Below are 13,378 nucleotides of genomic sequence, written 5' to 3' on the forward strand. Positions count from 1 at the left end.
GGATCTCTCTCTCCCTCTCTTCTTCTCTTTTTCTGCTTGGCCTTTTGAAGCTGAAACTCAGAACACTGAAAATGGTCTTCCTTTGTTGTCACATTCTAGAGTAGATTGAGAGAGAACAGGGAGAGAGAGCTAAAGGGTTTCACACTATCCCTCTCTCCTAAATACAATGAGGAGTGAATTTCCAGAGTTTCAAAGAACTCTGAAAGAGACCCAGTTGGAAGCAACTCTTACTTGCCAACAGAGTCATTGCACTCAGGCTCAAGTTGTCCCCTCTGCCCCACACACCCAAGGGTTGCCCACCTTAAAACCTTTCTGCCCCTCCAATCCAAAAGCCTATCCTGGAATCTGGAGGGAAAGCCAGCTCCTATCCACCTTTTCCTTCCTCTGGGCAATGGAGGATTTGCAGGCTGCTGGAGGATTCCCCAATCAATAAGGAAGGCTACATGGAGTCAGTCAGCCTCACTTATTGAGTGCTTACTGTGTGTAGAGCACTGTTCTAAGCAGTTGGAAGAGTACAAAATAACAATGTAACAGACAAGATCTCACTCATTCACTCACTAAACGAATCAATGATACTGTGCAGGTACTTTATTCAGAGCACTAACAAGTACTTGAGAAAGTACAATAGAGTTAGAAGACAGAATCCCTGCCCTTAAGGAGCTTAGCATCTAGTGGGTGAGACAGAGGTATATCTATGTCCACTCAATTTATTTATTTTGACAGCATTATAAATATTTTTATATCTGTCTCCTGTATTACAGTGTAAGCGCCTCGCGGGCAGTAAAGGTGTCATTTCATTGTTGTGTTCTTCCCAAGCACTAATACAGTGTACCACACCAAGTGGGTACCCCCCAAAAATGGTATTACTGATTGTTTAACAGCTGTGGATGCAGGTGAGGAACCATCTTAGGAGATGCAGAAGGCTCCCACAATTGGAGAAGCCACAAAGGAGATGAAAGGAGGTAGGCATTCGCTTAAATTGACTGCAACTGCCATGACCCGGGCAAAGGGATTTGGGATAATCTGTGGGGAAAAACCGGGTTTCACCTGCCATAACAGAGGGGAGAGCTGCAGCTCGTAAGACCATCCTCCTGGCCTGCAGAACCCTGGCAAGACCAACCCTTAATCCCTCACCGTCCACTCCCTGCCACAGAAAGGGGAATTTCTCTGCTGTGGAACTACCCAGAAATGACCCTCCTTAATTGGAGGGTGCAGCCCACATGGGGTGGCTCCAGCCCACAGGTATTGCTGGTTTCCCATTGATAGCAAAGGAAAAGACCAGAATTTGCTACCTCCCTTCTTCCTCCCCCCCCCCCTCCTCTTTCCCCTCGGAGAACTTTGGCCATTTGGGGGAGAAAAGAAAACAAACAAAGAACTGGACCCTGGGAATTTTCACACATTCCTTAAGGCAAAGAAAAAAAGAATGATAGATAACCAAGAAGGAGGAAAGGAAATTGTGCCTTCCGCTCCTAAAGGTATCCAGAACGGCCCCTATCTCCAATTTCCCGGCAATTACCAGCCTCCCTGGCAGTGGGTTACCTTATATTAATTAACTTTATTTATTGCTGTTGGCAGAGTGACTGCTACAGTAAATCAAGCAATTAACAGTCTCGCATATTGCACTCAGAAGAGAGGTAACAAGGTGCCAGAAAGGATTTACTTTCCACTTCATGTTTTATTCAGTGTTTTCCATTTAGCATTTTGGTATCTGTGTTGCAATTGGAATCCAGTTTCCATGTGAGGTGGGCTTGGATGGGCCAGTGATGGGGGATACGTTAAACGGTCCTGACTGGGTTTCAGGAGACAGTCAAAGCTCAAGGGGACACTGAAGAACTTGTGGCACCCCTATCCTACTGACTAGGGGCCCCTCAATCCACACCTGTGTTTGAGGATGGAAAGAGCATGCATTTCTTTGCAATTTGATTAGTTTTCTTTTTAAATGGTATTTGTTAAGTGCTTACTAAGTGCTGGGTTAGATCAAGCTAATCAGGTTGGACAGGGTCCATGTCTCACATGGGGCTCAGAGTCTTAATCCCCACTTTACAAATGAGGTAACTGAGGCCCAGAGAAGTAAGTAATTTACCAAGGTCACACATCAGATAAGTGGTGAAACTTCCTTCAGTACAGGGCTATCCTCAAAGCTTGAATGAGACCAATGGCGTTCTTTGCTTTTTGACTCCCCTCTGGGCCACTGGATTCCCCAGTGTCCACCCTACAGATTGGCCTAGGGATGGAACGGGAGGGTATCCTGAGGATGATAAGGCATCAGAAAGCTTAATCAAGCAGCATGGTCTAGTGGTAGAGTTGGAATTAGAACCCAGATCCTTCTGACTCCTGGGCCCCTGCTCTATCCACTAGACCACACTACTTGACCAAGTTTTGGATGCCTCATCACCCTCAGGATATCCCCCATCCTTAGGCCAATCTGTAGGGTGGACACTGGGGAGTCCAATGGCCCAGAGGGGAGTCAAAAAGCAAAGAACTCCTCCAGATTTTAGCACATTTTGTCAGGTCTCAGACTAGCTTTGAAGATAGCCCCATACTGAAGGAAGTTTCACCACTAATGGTAATTCTCCTCCTCAAGCCCTTACATAAGGACTCAGCTCAGTCCTTCCCCTGGGCCAGAGGTCAGGGAGCATGGGCACTCTAAATTCCCAAAGGGAGTCCCTTGGCCTCTCTTCATGTGTAAGGCAATGAAGACTCCTTTCCTCGCTCCCCATGCCCAACCAATTTGGAATTAATTTGGAAGTTTCACTCCATCTGTTCTGTGTCTTAATTCCCCCAATCCCATTACTAGGGGCTTTCAGGTGGTGGCACTGAGTCTTCTCCTGGGCAGCTCTGCCTTTTTCACACAAGGAAAGGAGGGATGACTTAGCTATCCTTGTAGTGTCTGCCCTGGTAGCCTCCCGACTTCCCATTCCCACCTCCAGAGAAGTTTGGCACAGTTTCCTCTGAAGGAGAGAAGCAAAACTCTCCTATTACAGCCCAGCCCGCACACCTTGCTATTCTGGTTTCAGCTTGCTCACTGTGCCCCAATCTCATCTATCTCGCTGCTGACTGTGGTGAGCTCACAACAAGCTGCCTTATTAGTGACTGTTTATGATGCTGCAAACAACAACAGGAAGAGACTGGTAAAGGCACTGATGGGCACTACTTGAGGGCAGGTGGTTGCCAATCTGTGGTGGGTGGAACATGGAGGGAGGACTTCTCTCCCTGTTGTACCCAGTAACGGGCCTGGACCAATCAATGACTGCCACACAGAGCTACAGCTGCGAAGCCTAAGGCAGATAAAAGGCGGTTGTTTTGATTCACAAGGAGGCATGCAGAAAGTATGCAGAGAAATACTGAGGGAAAAGCAAGGAGGAGAGTAGCACTGAAGCAGGAAAGCAACACTCGAAGGCAGCAGCACTTTGGAAGCAGAAGAATTCAACAGAACAGGCTCCTTTGACCAGCAGACTGGTACAGGACCCTTGGTGGAGTGAATGAGAGTGTGTGTACGTGTCACTCCCTTGTACATTGGTAAAATTAAGCAAAAAAACCTTTCCTCAGTAACCTTAGTCGTGTGATTTGACCTACTATATGTCACTGAGGCTTTCCTGGTCCAGGAAAGTCCCGGTGGCGATATAAGCTGGGGGGGACATGTGACACTGACCCCTAGCCCATATCCTCCCTCCCACCTTAAAGCCTTATTAAAGTCACAACTCCTCCAAAAGGTCTTCCCTGATTAAGCCCTGTTTCCCAGATTCCTTCTCCCTTCTGCTTCATCAGTGGATCTTTAACCTTTAGGCACTCAGTATTCACCTCGCCCTCAGTTCACAACATGCATGCACATATACACAATTTATACTAATGTTTGTCTCCCTTTCTAGACTGTGGACTCAGTGTGGGCAGGGGATATGCCTACCAACTCTCCCAAATGCTTAGTAAAGTGTTCTGCAAAGAGTAAGTGTTCAAAAATACCACTCACTGAGTTTTCTTGTCTCTAGTAGCCCTTGAAGAATTTAAGTTGAAACCCATTAGTTGGTAATAAACTTTATTTTCTCAATTATCTATAACAGGCCAGTACAGTGATGGGAAGATCTACGCTAAATCGCACAGGCAATTAAAGGAATGTTCAAGATCTATGTTCTGATCTGATTATAGAGCCTGCCGGAATACATCATCCATCTGCTTCATTCAGGTCCTAGATAGCTGAGCCCTGAATGTTTTTGGTAAGTAGCTATGCCTTGGTCCACTGTAACTTTAATGAGTACAGCCTTTCAATCAATCCATACCTCTGAGAAATCACTTCCTGTGTGCAGAACACTGAACCCTAAGCCCTTGAAAGAGAGCAAAAGAGTTAGTAGATATGATCCCTGCCCTCAAGGAGCTTAAAAGCTAGTGGGGGAGCCACACTTAGAGAAATTACAGCCCTGCCGACCTCTATCTCACCAGAGTCGGACAGCGGTGATCTGTCATCTGTGATTAAATTGGTCTGTGTCAGTTCAGGAGACTGTACTGTCGATAGCTTTGGGAAAGGCCAAATGCGCGCGCACACACACACCCCTCCCTCTAAAGCAGCTGGACGGCACCTGCAAATATTTGTTAAAAGGGGTTAGTGGATGCTCTCAGTGTGGAGAAAACGAGTGTTCTTTTTCTGGTGCCATTTTCCATCAGATTCAAATTGTTCCTTTGCTCTCCTTGGTGGAGTTTGTGAATGAATCTTCTTCTTTCCAAATGTGCCCAATCCATCTCCAACTCCTAGAACTCTGCCCCTGTTTTTCTCCCTTATTTTGTTCTTGTGTTCTTATTGTTTGATTTTTGCCTTATATATTTATTGCCAGCCCACTTTGCTCTTTTATTCTGAGACTGTGCTTCCCTTGAGGGCCAGGGACCCTATGTATTTCTCACAGGTGTATTCTTATAAGGTGCACATGGTAGCAGTTAATAAATGCTATTACTACTGTAGGATTATCTGGCTCTGATGGGTGGAGACAGTCATGTCCCTGTTTTAGTGTGTTACTGTTTTTATGCTTCCACCGGCTTTTATACATCTTCCAAATCACAAGGTCGGTTCTGGGATATTAGCGACGCACTGCAATAATTACCTGCGGCTTCACCCTCACCAATGAGACAGTCATTCACAGCCATTTGCATGCCTCTCGTGAAACATATGCCAGACACTTTCCATGTATTTTAGGAGGGTAGCAGCTGCAAGCTACCTGATCCCCAGTTAGTCAGAGCACATGCTGTATGCTGGTGTCACACAACCACTTCCGGAGAACGAAAAGCCAAATTTCCGAATTTTATTTTTTGGCCAGCTGTTCCCTGCTAGATTCATCCAGCTTCTACCTTCCTCTCTTCCTCCAGGCACACGAACCTCATTGCGGGGGGTCAAGGGTATGATTCTGGGCTCATCCAAATTTCCAGCAGCTCCATTTCCCAGGCAGGGGCAGTTAAGACAAGGGGAACCTCTTTAGAAGTGGAGGTTCAGAGTTGAGCAAGATGGTGCTTAAAAGACATTGCCGGTGTGATTATCCCAGTGTCCAGGTGGCATGACCACAGAGGTTTAATCACAGACCAGGACAGTTCTTTTAAAAGCAGACCCAGAAAGCCTAAACAGACCAGTTAGAAAAGAGATAAAGCTATAATTAAAGGAAAATGCCTTTTGAGGAGAAAGGGAGAGTGAGAGAGACTTACAGACACAAGCCAGGACAGAGTAAGGGAGATAAGGACAAAGAGAGAAAAGGAGGAGAGCTATAAAGACTGCCACATCAGTGATAAGACCACAACATCACAAAGAGAGGGGAAAAAAGGAGGGGAGGAGAGTGGAAACAAGACAATTATTCTTTATGAGTCCGTGTGACATTATAATGTCATTTTTTATGGGAATCGAAAGTGACTGCAGAATCTCCTTCCCCTGAGAGCTCTAAGAATGGGAAAGCCTCTTAGAAATATGACGTGCTCTGAGTGTAGCCTATCTGGAGCAAAGGGATCAACTGGATCAATTCTGAAAGCTCTTCCAGAATTAAACTGTGATGATGCTAAGCCGCAAACTTAACATGTCTGAAACAGAACTCCTTATCTGCTCACCCAAACACTGTCCTCCCACTGACTGTCTCATCAGTGTAGACAGCACCACCATTTTTCATGCCTCGAAGCCCATAACCTTAGCATTGTCCTTGACTTTTCTCATTCAACCCACATATTCATTTTTGTCACTAAATCCTGTCTGTTCAACCTTCACAACATCACTAAAATCCACCCTTTCCTCTCCATCCAAATTGCTATCACGTTAATCCAAGCACTAATCACTACTCGGGCTTGATTACTGTATCAGCTTCCTTGCCAACCTCCCTGCCTCCTATCTCTCCCCACTCCAGTCGATACTTCATTCTATTGCCCGGATCATTTTTCTACAAAAACCTTCAGTCCATGGGTAGGGACCATCTCTATATGTTGCCGACTTGTACTTCCCCAGCACTTAGTACAGTGCTCTGCACACAGTAAGCGCTCAATAAATACGATTGAATGAATGTTTCCCCGCTTCCCAAGAACCTCCAGTGGTTGCCCATCCATCTCTGCTTCAGACAGAAGTTCCTTACCATAATCTTCAAAGACCTCAATTCCCTAGTCCCCTCTTACCACACTTAGCTGATCTCTTATTACAACTCAACCTGCAAACTTCCCTCCTCTAATGCCAGCTTATTCACTGTACCTCTATCTCACCCCCAATTTCTCATCCACATCCTGCTTTTGGCCTGGAATGCCCACCCCCTTCATATATAACAGGCAATTACTCTGCCCCCTTCAAAGCCTTATTGAAGGCACATCTCCTCCAAGAGGTCTTCACTAAGCCCTCATTACTTTCTTCTGCATCACCCTTATTTGCTCCCATTCATTCATTCAATCGTATTTGAGTGCATACTGTGTGCAGAGCACTGTACTGTTTGGGACAGAACAATAAACAAACACATTTCCTGCCCCAAGTGAGCTTGCAGGGGAGACAGATGTTAAAATAAATAAATAGATAAATTACATATATGAACATAAGTGCCGTGGTGTTGGGAGTGGAGATGAGCAAAGGGAGCAAGCCAGGGTGATGCAGAAGGGAATGAGAGAAGAGGAAAGGGGAGCTTAGTCAGGGAAGACTCCTCAGGAGATGTGCCTTCAATAAGGCTTTGGGGCAGAGGGGTGGGGAGAGTAATTGTCTGTAGGATTTGAGGAGGGAAGTCATTCCAGGCCAGAGGCGGGATGTGGGTGAGGGGCCGGAGGTGAAATAAAAGAGATTAAGGCACAGTGAGAAGTTTGGCATTAGAGGAGCAAAGCATGAGGGCTGGGTTGTAGTAGGAGAGTAGTGAGGAGGAAAGAGGATTGACTGCTTTAAAGCCAGCAGGAAGGAGTTTTTGTTTGATGCGGAGGTGGATGGGTAACCACTGGAGTGGGCAAACATTTCCTGAGCACTTTTGTAGAAAAATGATCTGGGCAGCAGAGTGAAGTATGGACTGGAGTGGGGAGAAACAGGAGGCTTGGAGATCCCTTTATTCACAGCCCCACCTCAGCCCCACAGCACTTATGTACTTAGCTATAAGTTATTAATATTAATGTCTGTCTTCCCCTCTAGACTGTGAGCTTGTTGTGGCAGGGAATGTGTGTGTTGTACTGGTACATTGTACTCTCCCAAGTACTTAATATAGTGCTCTGGACACAGTAAGTGTGCAATAAATATGACTGACTGACAGAATTCTGTTATGGTTGGAGTCATCTCCAGGAGGTGGCTGAGATTCCTGGGTGAGGTAGAGATGGTGCCAGGAGATAAGGATGCTAAAAGAAGTAGGCAGAGGAGAGGCTGGGATCACTCTGTAAGGAGGGAGGGGTGAGAAGATCTATGCCAAAATAGTTAGCACATGGCATGAGGCACAAGTGCCATCCTGCCCAGGCAACAATACCCTAGAACAAGACTCCGGGGGGCAGAGGAAGTGATGGGGAGCCAGACTGTGATCCTTCACAGCTTCCTGATACAGACGGGGCAGCTCTTGTCTTGTTGCTGTTTTGGAATAATTCCTATGTGAGCTCAAAAAGATAGCTAATGTCTCATCTGGCTTTTTTGTTTTCACCTTTTACCCCCTTCTTTCATTCATTCATTCAATCATATTTATTTACAGTCTTTACGCATTTATTTACAGTCACAGTCTTCTAGACTTGTAACCTCCCCAGTGTTTAGAACAGTGCTTTGCATGTAGTAAGCACTTAATAAAATGCCATTAAAAAAGTCTGTGCTCTTTCCACCAGGTCAGACTGCTTCTCTAGGCCACGCTGCTCTTCCCTGACCAGCCTAATTGGGATAGGGATTTCACTCCATCCCTAAGGTCAAACTCTAATCATAATAATACTTGTGGTCTTTGTTAAGTGCTTACTATTTGTCAAATACTGCATTAAGTGTTAGGGTAGATATAAGATAATGAGGGAAGGTATAGTTCCTGTGCCACATAATAATAATAATGACATTTATTAAGCACTTACTATGTGCAAAGCACTGTCCTAAGCACTGGGGAGGTTACAAGGTGATCAGGTTGTCCTATGGGGAGCTCACAGTCTTAATCCCCATTTTACAGATGAGGTAACTGAGGCACAAAGAAGTTAAGCGACTTGCCCAAAGTCACACAGCTGACAATTGGCAGAGCCAGGATTTGAACCCATGATCTCTGGCTCCAAAGCCCGTGCTCTTTCCACTGAGCCACGCTGCTTCTTTACATGAGGAAGAAGAGTGTAAGTAGGAGGGAGAACAGGTATTGAATCTCCATTTTATAATTGAAGAATGGAGGCACAGAGAATTTCATTGACTTGGCCCTGGTCACACAGCAGTGAGGGGTGGCAGAACTGGGATTAGAACCCAGGTCCTCTGACTCTCAGGCCCATTCTCTATCCATTTGGATACGAGTTTTCCAATTGTATTCACTGCTCTCTGAATGACCAGAGTGACAGCTTAACCTGAGAAGCAGTGTGGCCTAGTGGGCAGAGCACAGGCCCGGGACTCAGAAGGATCTGGGTTCTAATGCCGGCTATACCACTTCATTCATTCAATCACATTTATTCAGCACTTACTGTGTGCCATTTATCTGCTGTGTGATGTTGGGAAAGTCACTTAACTTCTCTGTGCCTTAGTTTGCTCATCTGTGAAATGGGGACTAAGACCGTGAATCTTATGTGGCACATGGACAGTGTCCAACCTCATTAGTTTGTATCTACACCAGCACATAATAATAATAATAATAATAATGGCATTTATTAAGCACTTACTATGGGCAAAGCACTGTTCTAAGCGCTGGGGAGGTTACAAGGTGATCAGGTTGTCCCACGGGGGGCTCACAGTCTTAATCCCCATTTTACAGATGAGGGAACTGAGGCCCAGAGAAGTTAAGTGACTTGCCCAAAGTCACACAGCCGACAATTGGCGGAGCCGGGATTTGAACCCGTGACCTCTGACTCCAAAGCCCTTGCTCTTTCCACTGAGCCACGCTGCTTCTCAATAATAATATAATGATAACATAATAATAATATAACAATAATAATAGTGGCATTTGTTAAGCACTTACTACATGCCAGGCACTGTACTAAACGCTGGGGTGGACACAAGCAAATCATATTGGACACAGCTCCTGTCCCACGTGGGGCTCACAGTCTTAATCCCCATTTTACAGATGAGGTAACTGAGACACAGAGAAGCTGAGTGACTTGCTCAAGGTCATTCAACAGGCAAGTGGCAGAGCCGGGATTCGAATCCAGGCCCTTTGGACTCTTAGACCTGTGCTCTTTCCACTATGCCATGCTGCTTCTCTAGTAGCAGAGTAGTGTGGCTCACTGGAAATAGCCCGGGCTTTGGAGTCAGAGGTCATGGGTTCAAATTCCAGCTCCGCCACTTGTCAGCTGTGTGACTTTGGGCAAGTCACTTCACTTCTCTGGGCCTCAGTTCCCTCATCTGGAAAATGGGGATTAAGACTGTGAGCCCCCGGGGGGCAACCTGATCATCTTGTATCCTCCCCAGTGCTTAGAACAGTGCTTTGTGCATAGTAAGCGCTTAATAAATAAATGCCATCATTATTAGTACAGCTTAGAACAGTGCCTGGAACATAGTAAGTGCTTAAATAAAATTTAAAAAAAACAAAAAAACCCTCATGCTCAACAGCAGGTGACCCAGTGCCCTGGACTCCACTTGGATCTTTGGGTTTCCTCATGGTCAGGGACCATGGCCAGTCTCCTCTGCCTCCCTCTTCCCTCCTTTATTATGGTATTTCTTAAGTGCTTACTATGTGTCAGGCACTATTCTAAGCGCTGGGGTAGAGACAAGTTTATCAGGTTGGGCACAGACCCCGGCCCACATGGGGCTCACAGCCTAATTAAATCCCTGAAACTGAGGCACAGAGAAGGCAAATGACTCACCCAAGGTCACACATCAAGCAATTGGCAGAACTGGGATTAGAACCCCCACGTCCCTGCTCTTTTCATTTGGCCACACTGCTTCTCAGGAGCCTTCTGGAAAGGTTCCCCAAAACAGATCAGTCCAAGATGCCCCACTTCACTTGTGCCTACCCTGGTGCTTAGAAGAGTGTTGGACACATTAATAAGCGCTTAAAAAACACCGTGGAAAAAAAAGTTCACTAATGAAAGGGGTAGCACTGGCACCTTTCCCAGTTCTAACTAAACATAAGGACACGGACCTGAGGCGGTTCAATCCTTTGACGAACGGCTGCGCCTCTTTAAGTGGGAGATGCATATTCTATAACTAAGCTGTCCGGACGCTGGGACGTTATGAATCCTCCAAACCAATTGCATCTTACAAATGAGCCATTAGCTAGCTACATGGAGCGCTGGGTTCCATGAGCCGTGAGGGATCTCACCTTAAATAAGATATTCGTTGGCGTCCTCGTGTCCCTCAGATGGCTTCTTGCTAATTTTAATTCAATTTGTCTTATTTTTCCTCCCTCCCCTGCCAGCCCCAGGACGCATTAATGCCAAATATATACAGGGCTCTGTTCCCTCCAGGGCACTCAAGTGAGTTTACTCTCTATACACAGACCATTCTGGCTCCTGGCATGTAATAAACATGCCTTCTAAACTGTGAGCCCACTGTTGGGTAGGGACTGTCTCTATATGTTGCTAACTTGTACTTCCCAAGCGCTTAGTACAGTGCTCTGCACACAGTAAGCGCTCAATAAATAGAATTGACTAATTGATGAACAATTCCGTTTGGAAGGGAAGGCAAGCAAGAGGGAAACAGAGGAACTGAGAAACTGGAAAAGAAAGAGAGGAACTGCCTTCCAGTAGCCTACGCCATATTTGACTTTCACAGTGAGCCGGTTTAAAATAAAAAAATAGCACAAATTGGTTGGAATGCTCTTTCAGTTGTTTTGGAAGGGAGCGAAATAACTCTGCCAATTGCTGGAGTGAATGCTATGGGCTTCCCAGTGGGATTGTTCTAGGAACAGGAGGTCACTCAACAAGCATTTCTTTCCTCATGGCAGCACAATCGTAGAGCAGCATTTATGTACATTTCTGTAATTTCTGTATTTGTATTCACATCTGTCTCCCCCTCTGGACTGTAACCTCGTTGTGGGCAGGGAATGTGTTGTATTCTTATATTGTACTCTCCCAAGCGCTTAGTACAGTGTTCTGCACACAGTAAGTGATCGGTAAATCCGAGCCCAGACTGAGCCCCCTTTTTCCTCTTCCCCTCCCCACAGCACCTGTATATATATATATATTTGTACAGATTTATTACTCTATTTTACTTGTACATATTACTATTTTGTTAATGATGTGCATATAGTTTTAATTCTATTTGTTCTATCTTGACACCTGTCTACATGTTTTGTTTTGTCGTCTGTCTCTCCTTTCTAGACTGTGAGCCCGTTGTTGGGTAGGGATAGTCTCTATATGTTGCCGACTTATACTTCCCAAGCGCTTAGTACAGTGCTCTGCACACAGCAAGTGCTCAATAAATACGATTGAATGAATGAATGAAATGAATAAATATGGTTGACTGACTGGGTGCCAATCCTGGTCCTGGTGTTCTCCTTCATTCATTCAACCATATTTACTGAGCACTTACTGTGTGCAGAGCACTGTACTAAGCGCTTGGGAAGTACAATTCAGCAACAGAGACAATCCCTGCCCACAAAGGGCTCACAGTCTAGAATGCCTCATTGAGGTACACCTCCTCTGGAAAAACTGGACTCTTTGGGCAATCTGCCGACCTTGACAGAAGCAGCTTGATTTAGTGGAAAGAGCTCGGGCTTGGGAGTCAGAGGTGGTGGGTTCGAATCCTGACTCTGCCGCTTGTCAGCTGTGTGACTTTGGGCAAGTCACTTAACTTCTCTGTGCCTCAGTTACTTCATCTGTAAAATGGGGACTAAAATTGTGAGCCCCAAGTGGGACAACCTGATAATCTGGTATCTACCCCAGGGCTTAGAACAGTGCTTGGCACATAGTAAGTGCTTAACAAATACCATTATTATTATTATTTTAGGGGGGTAAGCCATACCAAAATATTAAAAAGCTGCCCAGATGTTCTCAGTGAAGTGGACTGAACCATGCCAGATGGGTTGCTAGTATCTATTTATATATAAATCATATCCTAGTCATAAGATTCTCACAGTGCAGCCCCCCACCCCCTCAACTCCAAGTTGGTGAGCTTTCCCTCTCATTTCTGAGGGGCTTACTTACCGTTTTCTGGGCAGGAGGAGTGTCTCTCATTACCGTGTGCATCGTGCACGCCAATCCATCATGAGACAGTGTCTGCCGACAGGTTTGGGAGGCGACGGTAATTATATCCAAGAGGGAAAGTTTACGGGTAATTTATTGCCTGGGCCAAAAAAGCAAAAATGGAATTCAAACCGTGTGAAGGGGGAAATTAATTAAAAACCCAGTTGGTCGGCAGACCAATCCTCCGCCCACAAAAGGTAGTCAATGGGCTATTGGCAAATGTGTCAGAGAGTGGAACCTCACAGAGTTAGGCTGCCTGGGATGCTAGACTCAGCACCCATATTTCATCCCTGTCTCTATCTGCTTTCCCTCATTCACTCTTTACCCAGAAGCCAGAAGGTTTTTTTTATTGCATTATACTTTCCCGAGCACTTAGTACACTTAGTACACTTAGTACAGTGAGAAGCAGTGTGGCTTAGTGGAAAGAACATGGGCTTGGGAATCAGAAGACGTGGGTCCTAATCCCAGCCCTGCCACTTGTCCGCTGTGTGACCTTGGGTAAGCCACTAACTTCTCTGTTCCTCGGTTGCCTCATCTGTAAAATGGGGACTAAGACTGTGAGCCCCACATGGGAGAACTTGATCACCTTGTATCTACCCCAAGGGTTAGAACAGTGCTTGGCACATAGTAAGCACTT

This window comes from Tachyglossus aculeatus, chromosome 5, assembly GCF_015852505.1.
Source record: "Tachyglossus aculeatus isolate mTacAcu1 chromosome 5, mTacAcu1.pri, whole genome shotgun sequence".
NCBI lineage: Eukaryota > Metazoa > Chordata > Mammalia > Monotremata > Tachyglossidae > Tachyglossus > Tachyglossus aculeatus.